This window comes from Arachis stenosperma, chromosome 7 (assembly GCF_014773155.1).
Source record: "Arachis stenosperma cultivar V10309 chromosome 7, arast.V10309.gnm1.PFL2, whole genome shotgun sequence".
Lineage (NCBI taxonomy): Eukaryota > Viridiplantae > Streptophyta > Magnoliopsida > Fabales > Fabaceae > Arachis > Arachis stenosperma.
Window position 1 is genome coordinate 39,823,208 of NC_080383.1, and position 5,109 is coordinate 39,828,316.

Below are 5,109 nucleotides of genomic sequence, written 5' to 3' on the forward strand. Positions count from 1 at the left end.
CAAGGTATTGAAAACTTCCCAGGATCTTGTCTCTTTTGAGGTAATTTCTGCCTAGACAAGTCATCCAGTTCTTTGGTGAGCAAAGGAGGTTCATCCTCCCAAGTTTCATTTCCAAATAACTTGTCATTTAGCTTCATGATTTCTCCAAGGTATTTAGCAACTTTCTCTTCTGTGACATACTCATCCTCTTCAGAGGAAGAATACTCATCAGAGCTCATGAATGGCAGAAGTAAGTCCAATGGAATCTCCATGGTCTCATTTTGAGCCTCAGATTCCCATGGTTCCTCATTAGGGAACTCATTGGAGGTCAGTGCACGCCCATTGAGGTCTTCCTCAGTGGCGTCCACCTCATCTCCTTCCTCTCCAAATTCGGCCATGGTTATGGCTTTGCACTCTCCTTTTGGATTTTCTTCTGTATTGCTTGGAAGAGTACTTGGAGGGAGTTCAGTAATTTTCTTACTCAGCTGTCCCACTTGTGCCTCCAAGTTCCTGATGGAAGACCTTGTTTTAGTCATGAAACTTTGAGTGGTCTTGATTAGATCAGAGACCATGGTTGCTAAGTCAGAGGGGTTCTGCTTAGGATTCTCTGTCTGTTGCTGAGAAGATGATGGAAAAGGCTTGCCATTGCTAAACCTGTTTCTTCCACCATTATTGTTGTTGAAACCTTGTTGAGGTTTCTCTTGATTCTTCCATGAGAAATTTGGGTGATTTCTCCATGAAGAATTATAGGTGTTTCTATAGGGTTCTCCTAGGTAATTCACCTCTTCCATTGAAGGGTTCTCAGGATCATAAGCTTCTTCTTCAGATGAAGCATCCTTAGTACTGCTTGGTGCATTTTGCATTCCAGACAGACTTTGAGAAATCAAATTGACTTGTTGAGTCAATATCTTATTCTGAGCCAAAATGGCATTCAGAGTGTCAATCTCAAGAACTCCTTTCTTCTGACTTGTCCCATTGTTCACAGGATTCCTTTCAGAAGTGTACATGAATTGGTTATTTGCAACCATTTCAATTAGTTCTTGAGCCTCTGTAGGCGTCTTCTTCAGATGAAGAGATCCTCCAGCAGAGCTATCCAAAGACATCTTGGATAGTTCAGAGAGACCATCATAGAAAATACCTATGATGCTCCATTCAGAAAGCATGTCTGAGGGACATTTTCTGATCAATTGTTTGTATCTTTCCCAAGCTTCATAGAGGGATTCACCATCCTTCTGTCTGAAGGTTTGGACTTCCACTCTAAGCTTACTCCATTTTTGAGGTGGAAAGAACTTTGCCAAGAAGGCATTGACTAGCTTTTCCCAAGAGTCCAGGCTTTCTCTAGGTTGAGAATCCAACCATATTCTAGCTCTGTCTCTTACAGCAAAAGGGAATAGCATCAGTCTGTAGACCTCAGGGTCAACCCCATTAGTCTTGACTGTGTCACAGATTTGCAAGAATTCAGCTAAAAACTGATGAGGATCTTCCATTGGAAGTCCATGGAATTTGCAATTCTGTTGCATTAGAGAAACTAATTGAGGCTTAAGCTCAAAGTTGTTTACTCCAATGGCAGGGATAGAGATGCTTCTCCCATAGAAATTGGGAGTAGGTGCAGTAAAGTCACCCAGCACCTTCCTTGCATTGTTGGCATTGTTGTTGTTTTCGGCTGCCATGTGTTCTTCTTCTTTGAAGAATTCGGTTAGGTCCTCTACAGAGAGTTGTGCCTTAGCTTCTCTTAGCTTCCGCTTCAAGGTCCTTTCAGGTTCAGGGTCAGCTTCAACAAGAATGCCTTTGTCTCTGCTCCTGCTCATACGAAAGAGAAGAGAACAAGAAAATGTGGAATCTTCTATGTCACAGTATAGAGATTCCTTGAGGTGTCAGAGGAAAAGAAAAATAGAAGAAGGAGGTAGAAGAATTCGAACTTGATTAGATAGAGTTCGAATTGTGCATTAAGAAGGAGTTATACTCCATAAATAGAAGGATGTGGGAAGAGAGGAAGAAGATTTTCGAAAATTCAATTAAAAAGATTTTGAAAACATTTTGAAAAACACTTAATTGATTTTCGAAAATAAAAGTAAGAAAGAAATCAAGTGATTTTTGAAAAAAAGATTTTGAAATTAGAAGTTAAAAAGATTTGATTGAAAACTTATTTTGAAAAAGATGTGATTAAAAAGATTTGATTTGATTGAAAAGTTGTGGTTTTAAAAAGATATGATTGAAAAGATATGATTTGAAAACAATTTTAAAAAGATTTGATTTTTAAAAATTAATGACTTGCCTAACAAGAAAAGATATGATTCAAACATTAAACCTTTCTCAACAGAAAAGGCAACATACTTAAAATGTTCAATCAAATCATTAATTGTTAGTAAGTATCTTTGAAAAAGGAAAGAAATTGATTTTGAAAACATTTGATTGAAAAGATATGATTTGAAAAAGATTTGATTTTGAAAAACTTTGAAAACTTGAAAAAAATTGATTTGAAAAACAAAATCTTCCTCCTAGTGCCATCCTGGCGTTAAACGCCCAGAATGGTATCCATTCTGGCGTTTAACGCCCAAAATGCTACCTTTTTGGGCGTTAAACGCCCAACCAGGTACCCTGGCTGGCGTTTAAACGCCAGTCTGTCCTTCTTCACTGGGCGTTTTGAACGCCCAGCTTTTTCTGTATAATTCCTCTGCAGTATGTTCTGAATCTTCAATTCTTTGTATTATTGACTTGAAAAGACACAAATAAAAAATATTTTTGGATTTTTAATAATCAAAATGCAACAAGAATCAAACAACAATGCATGCAAGACACCAAACTTAGCAGTTTGTATACTACTGACACTATATGAGACACATAAACACTCAAGTCAAAAGAATTCAAAGATCAGAGTAAGAAATCATCAAGAATTACTCGAAGATCCTTAAGACACATGAATGAATGCATGCAATTGACACCAAACTTAAATTTAAATACTAGACTCAAACAAGAAATATTTTTGGTTTTTATGATTTTCTAAATTTTTTTGTGCTTTTTTTTCGAAAATTATGAAAACAGAAAATAAAGGTTTCAGAATTCTCAATTTGAATTTCCAAGAATCATTGCAATGCTAGTCTAAGACTCCGGTCCAGGAACTAGATATGGCTTCACAGCCAGCCAAGCTTTCAAAGAAAGCTTCGGTCCAAAACACTAGACATGGCCAATGGCCAGCCAAGCCTTAGCAGATCATTGCTCCAATAGCAAGATTGATAGAGATCAACAAGCTATTGTGATGATTAGTTGAAACCTCGGTCCAATAAGATTAGACATGGCTTCTCAGCCAGCCAGATTTCAACAGATCATCATGAAACACTAGAATTCCTTCTTAAGAACTCTGAAGAAAAATACCTAATCTAAGCAACAAGATGAACCGTCAGTTGTCCATACACGAACAATCCCCGGCAACGGCGCCAAAAACTTGGTGCACGAAATTGTGATCGTTACTTTTCACAAATCAATTAATCCCTAGTAATGGCTCCAAGGACTTGGTGCTCAATACCATGGCATAAACACAACTTCGCACAACTAACCAGCAAGTGCACTGGGTCGTCCAAGTAATAAACCTTACACGAGTAAGGGTCGATCCCACGGAGATTGTTGCTATGAAGCAAGCTATGGTCACCTTGTAAATCTCAGTCAGGCGGACTCAAATGGGTATAGTGATAGACGAATAAAGCATAAAGATAAAGATAGAGATACTTATGTATATCATTGGTGAGAGCTTCAGATAAGCGAATGAAGATGCCTTCCCTTCCGTCTCTCTGCTTTCTTACTGTCTTCATCCAATCCTTCTTACTCCTTTCCATGGCAAGCTCATGTAGGGTTTCACCGTTGTCAGTGGCTACCTCCCATCCTCTCAGTGAAAATGTTCCCATGCTCTGTCACAGCATATGGCTAATCAGCTGTCGGTTCTCGGTCAGGCCGGAATAAAATCCATCGATCCTTTTGCGTCTGTCACTAACGCCCCGCCTGCTAGGAGTTTGAAGCACGTCACAGTCATTCAATCATTGAATCCTACTCAGAATACCACAGACAAGGTTAGACCTTCCGGATTCTCTTGAATGCCGCCATCAGTTCTCGCCTATACCACGAAGACTCTGATCTCACGGAATGGCTGGCTCGTTTGTCAGGCGAGCACTCGGTTGTCAGGCGATCAACCATGCATCGTGTATCAGGAATCCAAGAGATATTCACTAAGCCTCATATGCTTGTAGAACAAGAGTGGTTGTCAGTCACTTTGTTCATAAGTGAGAATGATGATGAGTGTCACGGATCATCACATTCATCAAGTTGAAGAACAGGTGATATCTTGGAAAAAGAACAAGCGGAATTGAATAGAAGAACAATAGTAATTGCATTAATACTCGAGGTACAGTAGAGCTCCACACCTTAATCTATGGTGTGTAGAAACTCCACCGTTGAAAATACATAAGAACAAGGTCTAGGCATGGCCGTGAGGCCAGCCTCCCAAATGATCTAAGATAGCATGAAACTTAGAGATAGCTACCAAGATGTCAAATACAATAGTAAAAGGTCCTACTTATAGAAAACTAGTAGCCTAAGGTGTACAAAGATGAGTAAATGACATAAAAATCCACTTCCGGGCCCACTTGGTGTGTGCTTGGGCTGAGCAAATGAAGCATTTTCGTGTAGAGACTCCTCTTGGAGTTAAACGCCAGCTTTTATGCCAGTTTGGGCGTTTAACTCCCATTTAGGTGCCAGTTCCGGCGTTTAACGCTGGAATTTCTTGAGGTGACTTTGAACGCCGGTTTGGGCCATCAAATCTTGGGAAAAGTATGGACTATCATATATTGCTGGAAAGCCCAGGATGTCTACTTTCCAACGCCATTAAGAGCGCGCCAATTGGGCTTCTGTAGCTCCAGAAAATCCACTTCGAGTGCAGGGAGGTCAGAATCCAACAGCATCTGCAGTCCTTTTGAGTCTCTGGATCAGATTTTTGCTCAGATCCCTCAATTTCAGCCAGAAAATACCTGAAATCACAGAAAAACACACAAACTCATAGTAAAGCCCAGAAAAGTGAATTTTAACTAAAAACTAATAAAAATATACTAAAAACTAACTAGATCATACTAAAAACATACTAAA

At 39.4% G+C, this 5,109-nt stretch overlaps 1 non-coding gene across 1 annotated transcript; it reads left to right on the forward strand.

Annotated features, from left to right (window-relative positions):
- Positions 1-1,136: 1,136 nt before the first annotated feature.
- Positions 1,137-1,244, forward strand: LOC130942969 (small nucleolar RNA R71). Its single transcript, XR_009071511.1, has one exon. It is a non-coding gene; the product is annotated as a small nucleolar RNA R71 (small nucleolar RNA).
- Positions 1,245-5,109: the final 3,865 nt, after the last annotated feature.